The sequence below is a fragment of the Myotis brandtii genome, unplaced genomic scaffold (assembly GCF_000412655.1).
Source record: "Myotis brandtii unplaced genomic scaffold, ASM41265v1 scaffold343, whole genome shotgun sequence".
NCBI classification, from domain to species: domain Eukaryota; kingdom Metazoa; phylum Chordata; class Mammalia; order Chiroptera; family Vespertilionidae; genus Myotis; species Myotis brandtii.
Window position 1 is genome coordinate 3,636,473 of NW_005363209.1, and position 13,258 is coordinate 3,649,730.

At 33.7% G+C, this 13,258-nt stretch overlaps 1 long non-coding RNA gene across 1 annotated transcript in view; it reads left to right on the forward strand.

Annotated features, from left to right (window-relative positions):
• The window catches only part of LOC106726979, a 14,343-nt gene extending 1,601 nt beyond the window's left edge, over positions 1 to 12,742 (forward strand). The window contains exons 2-4 of the long non-coding RNA XR_001363132.1: positions 3 to 4; positions 2,198 to 2,209; positions 12,673 to 12,742. This is a non-coding gene — a long non-coding RNA (uncharacterized LOC106726979). The remainder of the gene's footprint in view (positions 1 to 2; positions 5 to 2,197; positions 2,210 to 12,672) is intronic.
• Positions 12,743 to 13,258: the final 516 nt, after the last annotated feature.

Genomic DNA, 13,258 nt, shown 5'->3' on the forward strand with positions numbered 1-13,258 from the left:
AGTGGTCGGCAAACTGCGGCTCGCGAGCCATATGCGTCTCTTTGGCTCCTTGAGTGTGGCTCTTCCACAAAATACTAACTTCTGCACATGGGCCACGAAGTTTCAATCGCACTGTACATGCACGCTTGCACATGGTATTTTGTGGTATTTTTTGGAAGAGCCACACTCAAGGGGCCAAAGAGCCACATGTGGCTCGAGAGCTGCAGTTTGCCAACCATGGGGCCAGAACATAATAAGTGATCCATGAACTTTTATGCAATTGCATGCAATTAATTGTACATTGAAGAGCTGCTCGATAGATATGTTTAGTATGAATACCATATGAAATTAATTAAATAATAACGTATAAAATCTGCCTCCACCCAGTAATGCTCCTTCATATTAGCCCCATATTTTTGGAATATAAATTTAACATATTACTTAATAAAAAGTCTCTAATTCTATAATTTATTATTAATATACTTAAACATATCTATACAACCGTATATCCAATAATTCCTGGCTGGGATTATTTTGTAGAGTCTGGTATCTTTATATTATTGACATTTTCTGTCTTTGTGTCTCTATGAATTCATATATAATTACTGTCTTTATGTAAAGTTTCAGTGTTTTCTTCTGAAATATTTTATGGGTTTTTCTTAAATTTATTCCTATGTATTTTACAGTTTATAGCTGCAGTTGATATTGAACTTTTAATTAACATATTTCTTAATTGGATATATAGATGAAAAATAACTTTGATGAGGTTACATGATAGATGGAGCATTCTAAGCCTGGCAGTCTTACTCCAGCTTACATGCCCAACCTGTGAAGCCATGTTGTATTTCTATGCTTCACTTCCTCTCTGAAAGTGTACAAATGTGAAATTGTAAATAATCTATGGAATAAAAAATAACCTGACAAGTGGGTGTGAAAGGGACAAATCACAGTGTCTCAAATGCTCTGCACAGACTTTGAAAATAGGTTACTAAAAATAAGTCATTAAAATACACGGGCAGGAATCATACACAGGCTCTCTTAAATTTTTTGGTGAGCCATTTTTTTGGGCAAAAAAAAATGCATTACATCAGAACTTACTGTATTAGTTTCCTTTTTTTTTCAAAAGCATCAATTTTCTTTTGGAATCTTTTTGTAAAAATCAGCGACTATTATTTATTCAAGAACATAGTAAGGCTTTACTTGGAATAGTATACATTCATATATGAGGAATTCAGGGAGTCAACGAATTATAAATATCTGCACATCATCACTATAGTTTAGGCCTATTAATCATTAAGAAACATGTATCCATGAATTAATAGATAACTAGGTAAGCCACTCTCAGGCACCAGAATCTTGACTATAATGAGTAAGCAAATTATTCTGTATTATCTAAGACATCAGGGGGACGGGGAAGGGAAACTTATAATGACTTTCTCTTTATGATGTCTGTCAATGCCCTCTAGCCAAATACCACTAAGTATTCACTTAAGTTGGTGTATTGAACTATACAATGGTGACCTCACACTGTGGGGAAAGAGGGTGTTATGTTAAAAAGAACTTCTAGGATTTGGGTTTGTGTTATATGTTTTAGGAGTGAGGTCAAGGAAAAGAGTCTTTGTTATGATTCTATCTGGTCAGGAAGAAGCAGTAGTGTATCAATATGTTACAGGATTCCAGGGCAGGAGGAATAGGGAAACTGAGAAGGAAACTTAAAACAAGGCCAGACAGTGTGAGCAATTGGCAGCCAACTTATAACTAATAACCATTACCTTCCCCAGCCAAGGACAGGAGAACAAACAGTTAAAAATCCTCCCTAATGAAAGATTGCAGAAAGAGAGGGGAGAATGCAGAATGCTTAGAGAGTAAAACTGCAGAAAGGAAAAAAGGGCAGTCTTACTCCCTAAGCAAAGAAGCCAGCAGTTCAAGGCTTGGCAAGACAAAGCTGCTTCTCATGATTTCTTGGAAGACCACAAAAAAAGTAAAAAGGGACCTTGAGAATTAATGTGTGCCAAAACAGTCAGCAGAGGAATTTTGAAGCCTATAGATAGGAGGGTCTCTAACTCCCCAGACTCCCACCCAACCTGCTCTTCAGATTAGCTGAGATGTATAGGTTTGCTTGCGTTGCTTCTTTAATAAAGGTGCATGCTTTAATTGCTTTAGTAAATTGGCTTTTCACAGCGCCAAGTCCCTCATATAAATTCATTTACATGAGAAGACAAGGAAAGGGGTTTGGCATAGCCCTCTCCCACTGACTCAGGGGGCTGTCCGGTAACACCTCTCTGGTGTTGGTGAAAGGTGACTATAATAATCATGCATCTAGAAGGAAGGAAAATAAAACTCTGTTAAAGAAATAATTTCTCAGGAAGCAGGAGTCACTCAGAATAGCTCAGGGGTTACTTGGCATATCTGTGGTTTGGACAAAGTTCTGGTTTCTGTTTGTGCTCAAACTTGATTATAGATGGGCTTGTTTTTATCTTGAATAGATCAATCACAGTCATAGAATAGCCTTGTCTGATGTCAGTGTTCTGTGAAATAGTTTATGTTCATCAGCAACACACCACAGTCTAGCTGTGAGCGCCAGGACTGAGTCAGCAAAATAAAATCTTGGGAGCTGACAGATCCAGACCTGCTATCAATAGTCAGGGGCTGACTTTTTCTGTACCAGGACAAGAAAAAAAGGATGAATTCATTATGAATAGAGTACTCTAAAACTTACTGAAACTAATAAAAAACAATCTGATAAGCAGTAGGTGTACTAATAATGATTGCCAATTCCCTACTTGCCAAATAACTCCAAATGTCTGTCACAAGAGGTGACAAAGTAATGGTTTGTTGGATTTAACCTGTTTTTCTTCTCTTTGTTAATTCCTTCTGATATTCCTGGCTGCTTATGCTCGCATGAGCTTCCTACCCTGGGATCATTTTATTATTACTTTCTGTCAGAATTCCTCAAGCCCTGTTTCTATATAGCTCAGAGTTCAGTATTTATTAGTAAGAATAAATTGGTATTTCTACAGAGATTTGCAGCCTCCTATTATATTTTAATAATACCTACTTAAATATTTTCACTTTTTTCTAGGTATAGTCCTGCATATCTCCACTGTAGATGTGTTACACATTATTTGGGGCAAGTAAAATTGCCCCGCTTTTGCTTCCTGACAGTGATAGTAGAAATCATCAAATTCTGTTCCCAGTTATCACAAAGAATTACCTCCAGATTAGGCCCTTGTATGAATTTATGCCCCATGTGGGCAGAAACATGGATACTCTTATTTTTTGTTTCCTGAACTAATCATCTCCCTAGAGTTTTGTAGCACTTAAATTTTACCACATACCCACTGAATATGAACATTCCCATCAGAGATATCTCTTTTAGTACAATTTTTTGTCAATTTATTATTTTCAGTCTTTATTTTTAAAGGTTACCATAATGTATATATAGTTTTAAAAATTTCTGGGGTCCCTCCTCCAATCTTCTCACCAAATAGGGGATTTCATAATTAACTTTGCAACAGTAAATACCAATACACACAGAGACACTGAGTTCACTTTGCATAATTACTTTGTAAGTTGGTGGTTTGGTCTTGTTGCTTACATATTCTTTAAGAAATTTATTGGATTCCAATCATTATACTGTATATTATCATCATAGCATATGTAACTAAGGAGTCAATCATATCTATAACCTGAATTATCACTAGAGGAAGAAGCTGTCCCTTTATTCCTTTGAAAATGAGGGCTGATAGAAACACATCAAAATGCAAACAAATTCCCCTGAGCCTAGACTGTCACTAGCAAAGAAGGCAATTTTAGCAATAGCTCTGTGTGTGTGTGTGTGTGTGTGTGTGTGTGTGTGTGTAGAGGGAGAAAGAAGAGAAGAAGGGACCTGGCTGAACAATGGTCTTACACATTCTGGAAGGTGATAGTATGTTAAAAAAAATCCTTATTCAATTTATATTTTTCTATTTGTATTTTTCAATTTGTTGTTTCTGGAATGATTGGAAAGGATTACAACTCCCTATTTCTTTATAAAGTCTTTACTCACAGAGTAAAGGTTTAGGCTTTCTGTGTGCAAAATATCTCAGGCCACCTGCAGGATATGTGGAATATTAACTCTGATACTTGGCCTTTGTTCCTATAGCATCCTACTAAATCTTTGGTATTCTTTTGACCCCTGATACTATTCTTGCCTTTTCATTAACTGTTAGATTTCCATTACACAAAAATATAAAATTTTAGGAATAAGAAATACATATAGACCCTAAAATAAGACCATACAGGCCACTGGCATGTTGCAGGAAAAATCACACAAAACACCATAGGCTTGCAAGGCCATTACCTCCCCTGGGTGTTCACCTGTAACAGCATTGGGACTAAAGTGTTGGTCCATTTCTGTATTAGGCCACTATTTTATGCTTTCCATCCCAAACTAAATTGCTGTTCAAGTACTACTCAAAATTTACACATCTATAATATGTAAGAAATTTAACTGGAACAACACGCTTTTCAAAGCTGTTTGTTTCCTTTTTTTATTTTTTTGAGAGGTAATAATACAAGAATCTGTAACTATTGAAATAACCTGGACATTTAAAATAATCTCTTTGTTATAAATCTGCTCTATTTGTATTTTACATTAGTATAATAATTTAACATATTTAACAAAACAATTTCATCTCTTTTTATCAATTTAACAGGAGGTTTAAAAGTCAAAGGAAAATATCCTATTTCCTAAATTTGGGCTGAAAACATGGGCAAAGAGTCCCATCTAATTTTAAATAACTCCATTCATTAATGAACAGTGTAGTTGTAAAATACTACTGACATATTTCATACTTGCCTGTATACGTAACATAGGTTTCTATGATAGCTATCCTAAATAAACCATTGGTGTATAAACATTTAATACTTCTACTAAAATATTTCACAATAGGTAACTTAAATGAATACTTCCCTATAAGTAGAAACTGATAAATTTCTAGTAGCTTTTTAGAATTTTGGCTTTATGAACCAATTTTAATTATTTCATTACAATATTTTGTCTGTTTTTCTTAATTCCAATCAAAAGTAAAAGTTCACCATTCGACTATATAAAACAAATAATTTAGTTGTGCCATCACATCAATGCACCCTAGTTTTCCAGGTGGGTGCTTGTGATTTGTAGCCATACGATCTGTGAAATAAATTGCCCATCTGTTGTTTTAATCCATTGTTTTGATTTGGGCAATATGATTGTTTAAAACTTTCTTAGAAGCACACAATAATTTATTTTGGCTTAAGAATTTAAGATTCTCAACCAGTCTATTCACAAGCCTAGTTCTTATACATTTTAATTTAAAATGCTTTTCTAATGATAATATAATATTCAAGTCAGTTTACAATCAAGTCAATGCTATCTCAAGAAGCATAATCATATTTATAATATGGTTACTTCACTTCACTGCGTAACATGGTACAGAATTATTTGCCCCTTTGATACACTCACACTTTTCTGAATCAGTTTTATAATACCAATCATTTCTTTTTTATAAGTCTCTCTTTTCTTGATTTATTCTATCTTCATGGACTTATGCTTCTATGTAGAATTACTAACCCTCGGATTAAGTCATTAAAAGATGAATCTGTCATTTCAAGGGGTGAAAAAAAAGTGTGACATTTGAATTTTAAAAAAAAAAAGAAGCAGGTCAAATATAGGCCAAGGAAAAGACCCATAAAATATATTCTTCAGTTTTCCCTCAAGACTCGCATCTGATAATAAAGTGAATGGTTTCTCATTAAATCTAAGCCATTTAACATATTATTTTTGTGTTTAAAAATGACAGTGCTTTTGCTACCAGTTTTGCATTTGGGAGTTTATGCCTCCTTTATATAAAGGTTATTTTTATTATCAATTAAGTAGGTCCTAAAATTATTTACACAGTTTATATAAAACCCCCATTATTTTTCTGTGGAGTTTTGTCTCTTTCTGCATTATCTTGTCTTCCCATTACAATCCTACTCTCCACTTCTTGCCTCATTTCTACTACCTTAGCTTTCCCTAGTCTCCCACAATGAAACATGCCAATTTTATCACCTGTAAATGTAATATAATGCCTAAGTTCACCACAATTTATGGTTTTAGAATAATTTTAAGAAGTCTCAGCATGTCATGTATTTTAGTATGAGACTTCTTTCTCATCAATTAGATATATTAGGCAATGCCAAGCATACAGACAATACAGTCTATCTAAAATTATCCTTACTAGAAATTTCATCCAAGAGCAGAATCAGATATATCATGAATCATGTAAAGGTTAATCTTTTGGGTCTCTAATTAGCATGGTGGCTTTCCAAAGCCTTGGGAGGGGCCCCAAATTTTGTATTACTAATATACTTTTCTTTTTTTTCAAAGTATACCCACATTGTATAGTCTTCAGCTGCCACAAAATCTAGATCCTTTCCTCCTAAGAAGTATAGTTAAAGATTATGCCTCTATTTTTTTAATATGTAGCTCCCACCTCAACCTTCTAATGTCTTTCAAACTGATACCCTTTCTTTATATTCTTGATCACAAAGTTTAAAATTTAAGGCATTTGAGCTGGAGAGCCACTTTAGGACTAACTACAAGTAAAGGGATTTTTATTGTGTGCATGACAATTGCATTATCTTGATCTGAATCCTAGATTGTTTCTCAAAACTATATGGTAGGGTGATGATATATTAAATAAGCATTAATAATATCAAAAAATTAAAAATAACCTAGTTTTGTGGCAAAACAACCAGATAAGAGTGAAGAATTTAGTATAAGATAAATTAGATAAAATAAAGTGATTAGAGAAGAAATACAACTAAAGAAAAAATCCTATAAAAAAAGACTTCTAAATTTTAAGGTTAACACTGAAGAAATGAAAGGATGAAAACTGGAAAAGAACAATTGTAAGTAAAATTTTGGATATTATTTTAGATTTTCCCTATTAGTATTTTGAAGGTGAACAAAATTTTTAAGTTTGCATTTCAATTTCAGAAAAATTGTTCTAAAACCACAAAGTAATAACTTTATACTATCAATGGAGGTCAGAGTCTACTACAATCATTCACCTAAAACTCAAGGTTTTAATACTTTTTATGTAAAATATATAAAAATAAAATATGTAAAAATGAAGATAAAGGACTTATAAAAAAAAAGACCAATGCTCATTCTAAAAGAAATCCAATAAAAATCAGCTGTGATTGTAGGCTGTCAGTCTGAACTGCTAGGTCTCATTAAAATTTCCCAGAAGGTATGGACCCTGCTACTTCCAGGGGACCCTGCTACTTCTCTCTCTAGGGGAGCCTGAAAGACAGGTGACAGAAAATCAGACTAAGCAATCAAAATGTCAGAGGTATCTGATTCTGCTGCTCTCACGCTGGGCAGATAGTATGCACTCAAGTAGGCTTCTGAATGATGGATTGGCCCAGCTATATGTTAACCATTCAAAGAACAAGGTTAGAATTAAGAATAAGTTTTAACATAAAGACTTCAATGATAAGGATTTTCTAAAAATATTGAGGTTTTTGTTTTCTTTCGTTTTAAATGCTTGCCTATACCTCAGCTTGCATATTCTAAATGCTGTCCTTTATTTTGTTTCTGAGGGACATGTATTTTCAGGCTCTGCAAATGTTGATTAGTTGTAAAGGAATTTAATTCTTTAAATATCTTACAATACTGGCATGTAATTTTGCTGTTATTTTAAAGCAATTTTAAGTTTTATTGTATGAAATTCAGTTTTTTCCCCCATGAATTCCAAAGGGCATGTATAATTGTGTGTGTGGTTATGAGAAACTGAGTGTGAGAGCAAGAAAATAAGAAAGGTTTTTCAATGACAGCTTTTAGACATTTATAGTAACATATATTTCAATTTACATGCTTTTCATCCTAGAATATGATGGGCTCAATAATAGCTAAACACTTTTCTAAGATTTTACAAGGTTAATACTATTACTACTAGAGGCACAGTGCACGAAAATTCGTGCACTCGGAGGGGTCCCTCAGCCTGGCCTGCACCCTCTCACAATCCGGGACCCCTAGGGTAGGGTCCCTAGGCCTGGCCCCACCCCCGCTGCTGCCACTGCTTGCCACTGCTCCCCCCTCTACTGCCACTGGTGGCCTCCCTCTGCAGGCGACAGGCTGGGGTGCAATAGCTTGGCTGACCAGGCCTCCCTCTTCCTTTGCTGGGGGCCGGGGCCAACCCTGCGAGGGGCCATCTGCCTACCTGATCACCCCTAACTGCTGGCCTGCCTACCTGATCACCCCTAATCACTCTGCCTGCCTACCTGATTGCCCCTAACCACTTGCTTGGGGGCGGGGCCAGCCAACGAGGGGCCGTGGTAGTCTAGTCTCTGGCTGTTTATTATATAGGATATCCATATAAAGGCAAAGAAAAGACAGAGGGTTAAAGATGTGCCTATTGATAAATCTTTTATTATTGCAGTTTTGTTAGTGTTACTGTAAGGCATGGTAATACAACACCAATAAAGAATTGGAACAATTTAGAATTTTTTAATTCCAATCTTTTTTGTCAGAATTATTTTATTGTTCCTTGATTCCACCTAAAACATAATAAAGCAAACTTCTATTTCTTGCAATATAACAGACTTTATATTCTGGACTGTCTACACAATTACATGCTGATGAAAGAGCTAAGAAAAATACTTTTAATTTCAGCACATATGAAAAAAATTAAAATCAGAAAGTCTAGCGTGTAAGCACATGCAAGCATGGCTTTCACTAGGGAGGCTCTGCCGAACCCAAAAATATCAGGCCTGGGGAATAATTGATAAAGGCTGGAGCTCTACGCTTCTACCCCTCGAGGTAATGAGTTTTACAGGAGACTGAAAAAACATCTGAGACCCCAAGGATGAATACCATCAGTATAATTTTATTAATATAATAATTTCTGGAAAAGGTCTATCAAGTTAATGTCTTATGCAGCTGATGAAGATGTAAATTGCTACTAAGCTACTTTGGTAAAACTTTGTAATTATCCATTAACTTGAAAATTTGTATGTTCTTATCATTAAGCATTTCTCTGAATGTAATGAAATCATTCACATATTATCCTTATTTAACAATATGTTTATGCTCTATATAAATTCTTAAACATATACACCAAGAGACACACAAAGAAATCACTGTATCCTACATAGTAGAAAAAAATCTAGAAATACAAATATCCATCAATCATAAAATGACTTAATAAATTTTGGTATGTACATACAATAGAATGGATGAAATTTAGCTAAATGCATCACTATGAGTATATCTCTAAATCATTATACTGTGTGAATGGATCAAGTCACAAAAGAATACACCATTATTATTTCATTCATATAAAAACAGAATGAAATAAATATTATTTTCAGCACAGGAAGGATAAGTTCACAATTGAGGATAGAGCTAACTTTTAGAGGAAAGAGAGAATGGAATATCTTGGGGTGCAGCATACTGGGCTTTCATGGTACTTGAATTCTAGTTAGTAGTGTGGAAGGTTTTAATTTAACTATTTTTATTTAAATTGTACATATTTGAAAATATTGTATATGTAAAATGTCACAGTGAAAACAAAAAAGTCAGTAAAATAAAATATGAGAAGTGAAAAGTAGGATGAAGAAGTATGTCAATGGTCTTGAATAGAAAGTCCCACAAAATATTTTGTATACTGTTGGCAAGAATGTTAATGAAAGAAATAAATGAATAAATGAAATAGTAAAAAGGGACAAATAAAACCTTAAAGCAAAGAAAGACAAGGTTGTGGGTAAGGAAAGTAGGTTAGGATGTATTAAATATGAGAGTGCCTTTTGTTTAAATATGGCAGGTTGAATATGTGCCTTTGTATTCATTCATCCTTGAAATCCCATTATATTGACATTTGGGCACAAGTTCTCAAAGACCAAAATAGGACGAAAGGAGAAAACAATATACTAGTAATGCATGCTCCTCTCTCCCTCACTCTCTATCTCCTCTCATGTCTTTTTCTATCCATAAATGGAGGTAGAAATAAAGATAGAAATATACCTATCTATCTATTTATCTATGTATCCAGAGAAGGAAATTAAAAATTAAATATAAAATATTAAGATAAAGCTTCAGCAATATGGCATGAAGAAAATAAATTGCTACAAAAGCAACCCCCCACAATGAGAAGAATATATATGAGGATCAGTCCAAATAGTCAAGAAGTCATCCTTCTGAGTGGTGGGGTTGCAAAGATAAGGAATGCCTTATAAAAATTAGTCAAGAAATTTTATTAAAATAGGAAAAATTAACAGTACAGATTGAAAGGGTTTCCTGATTACCTGGGAAAAGGAAGTATACAATGCTGCAAATGTGATATATCTTTATGAAATTTTAGAACTCTAGGAAATAAAAATACACACTTAACCTTCAGAAAGAATACTAAGAGGTCACATATAAAAGCTCAAGAATTACAATGGTAATGGATTTTTTATACTCAGTTTGTATCACTAAAAAACAAGGCCTCTTTTTTTGACACTATCAGACTACCATTTTCACACATTAAAATGTTACAATAATTGCTAAATACCATGAAAAATCAAATTAGTACTCTAATGTCCTGTATTGTCTCTTTTATTCTTTTTTTAAAATATATTTTATTGATTTTTTTATAGAGAGGAAGGGAGAGGGATAGAGAGTTAGAAACATCGATGAGAGAGAAACATCGATCAGCTGCCTCCTGCACACCTCCTACTGGGGATGTGCCTGCAACCAAGGTACATGCCCTTGACCGGAATTGAACCTGGGACCTTTCAGTCCACAGGCCAATGCTCTGTCCACTGAGCCAAACCGGTTAGGGCACTTTTATTCTTATGTACACATAATAGAGTGGTTTGTTTGAGCCTACTATTGAATTTTCAGTAATTTTGTGAGCCCAGTGTTACATATAGCCATTTAAAAAAATAAATTATATAGCCACATAATTATATTTTCAAATGAAGGTAAGAAATACTAAAAATCTCATCAATTCCCAATTATTTTACTACATTTTTCTAACGTCTATGATGTTGAGGCTATTTACATCTATTGAATGTGTATGGTGAAAATATTACATACCAACGTGTGGCGATGCATCTTTCAAATCTGTTTTTAGTGATGCCATATTGATAGCTTCAAGTCAGCCATGGTATAAAAAAAAAAGACATGAGTTCTTATTCCTTTTTTATTGAAAATTTTATAAAGAACAAGCACCTCAGCAGTAATGAGAAAGTGTAGTGCCCAGATAGTGATTTGTAATACGTTCATTATTAGAATCACGATTCCTTGGATAAATAGCTGATTCCAAATCTGGAGCAGAATACGTGTAGAATGAGCCTGGAGCATCTTATTATACAAGAAAACATGGAAGCTATAAAGACTAGTGGGCTCATATTAAACAGAACAAAATTATAACAGGTGCCTTCAGTAAAAAATGGGACAATATGAGCATAAAAATAATAAATGCAATAGAGACTGGAACACATCAAATATGCTAATATAATTATAATAAAGTACATACTTATTACTCTATTACATGCTTGGAAACAAGTTATAATCCTAAAAAATTTGTAAATATAATAATTGAAGAATTTGTTCTGCATTTCCTATGTGAATTATACTTCATGACACCTAGATTAGTGTAAAGTATTCCAAATAATAAATGAGAAAGGTATGATACAATTAGAATATCACCATTTTTCACCCCTAACGAAATAATGGAAATTGAGAATCATCATCAATAGCAGCCAAATAACTTAGGTGAAAGGCTGACATTGAATTTTATATGGATGGATCCAACTGAGAACATCTAGAGACACACCGATCAAAATTATCCTCACAAAAAGGGATAGGGTCAGACATCACCTGTCTCATGATAAGGTGTTCTAAGAGGTACATAGCACCTTTCTGTTATCCTTGTCAAAACTGTACAGTATTAAAGATGTGAAAATGAATGAATAAAATTCTAAATATTACTAGCTGAATATTTCCAATTGTTAAATGTCTAAAATTAAATAAAATCACATTTTGCACTTGAAGAGAAAGAGTTGGCACTTATAATGCTAAAACAATATTTTTAAAAATCAATTTCTTTAGAAAGACAGATATTTTCCCAAAGTAACTGTATGGCAGGAGCAAAAATTTTAAAGCTCACGAAATCAAGTTTCTACATTTTGAAAATCATATGCTTGTTATCAAATAACACTTTGAGAACTCTTTGACAGTAAGATTTATTAATTAATTATATAGGTTATATTTTAAGGCACTTTGCAGAGAAAATGCATAATTGTTAGTATTTAACTTGCTATGTTATAATTTTAATTGGTACATATTTCAAACATGAAATACATATTTTAAAGAAGGTAAACATATTCAATCTAGAAAGAAACCAAGCCTTAGATAGGAGTACTTGTAAATAAACATCAATTATTTTCAGAATCAGAAAAATAAGATTATTAGGTAAATAATAATATAATTGAGGCATATATATATGCACATATATGTTTACCTAATAATATATAATATTGTTTAATAATAATCCTAGCAATTAAAGAGGGAATATGCAAATTGACTGTCACTTCATGACAAAGATGGAGGCGCCCACAACCAATAAGGAGGGAATATGCAAATTGGCATGACAAAAATGGAGGCGGCCGCTCTGGGCCTCTGGGCAGCATGCGAAGGCGGAAGGCAGCTCCGGGCCAGAGCAAATGCGGAAAGGCGGCTCCGGGCCAAAGCGAAGGCAGTGCAGGCAGCCAGGGGAAGAAAGGCCTATTCTTGCACGAATCTTCATGCATCGGTCCTCTAGTATATCATATTATTTAATAATAATAAACTTAGATCTGCCTAAATATATAATAAAGGGACTTATTTTTATCTCTCTTTTTTTCCCTTGTGCACACGTGTGTGGATACACACACGATCACCCACTATATTTATCAATCTATCTTGCTATCTAATTTTCCTTTGGATAAAGATCAAATAATGTTTGCTTTTAAATTTTATTGAATTCCACAAATTTACATTTCTCAAATTTTACTTTTTACATATGAGCATATTCACAAATTTCATTTTCCTATTTTCATATGTGTGTATTATCAGGATATTTATAAAAATAATTATTTGGTCAATGCTGTTATTTATGTAGTAATTAGCAACTCAAACTATGTAAAACTCTAATTGTTAACTGGCTGTATTTCTTACATGTGGTAAAAATAGTTGGCTGCTAGAATTAACTTGTTGCCTACTAAAGGCAGGGTTTGTTTGGAT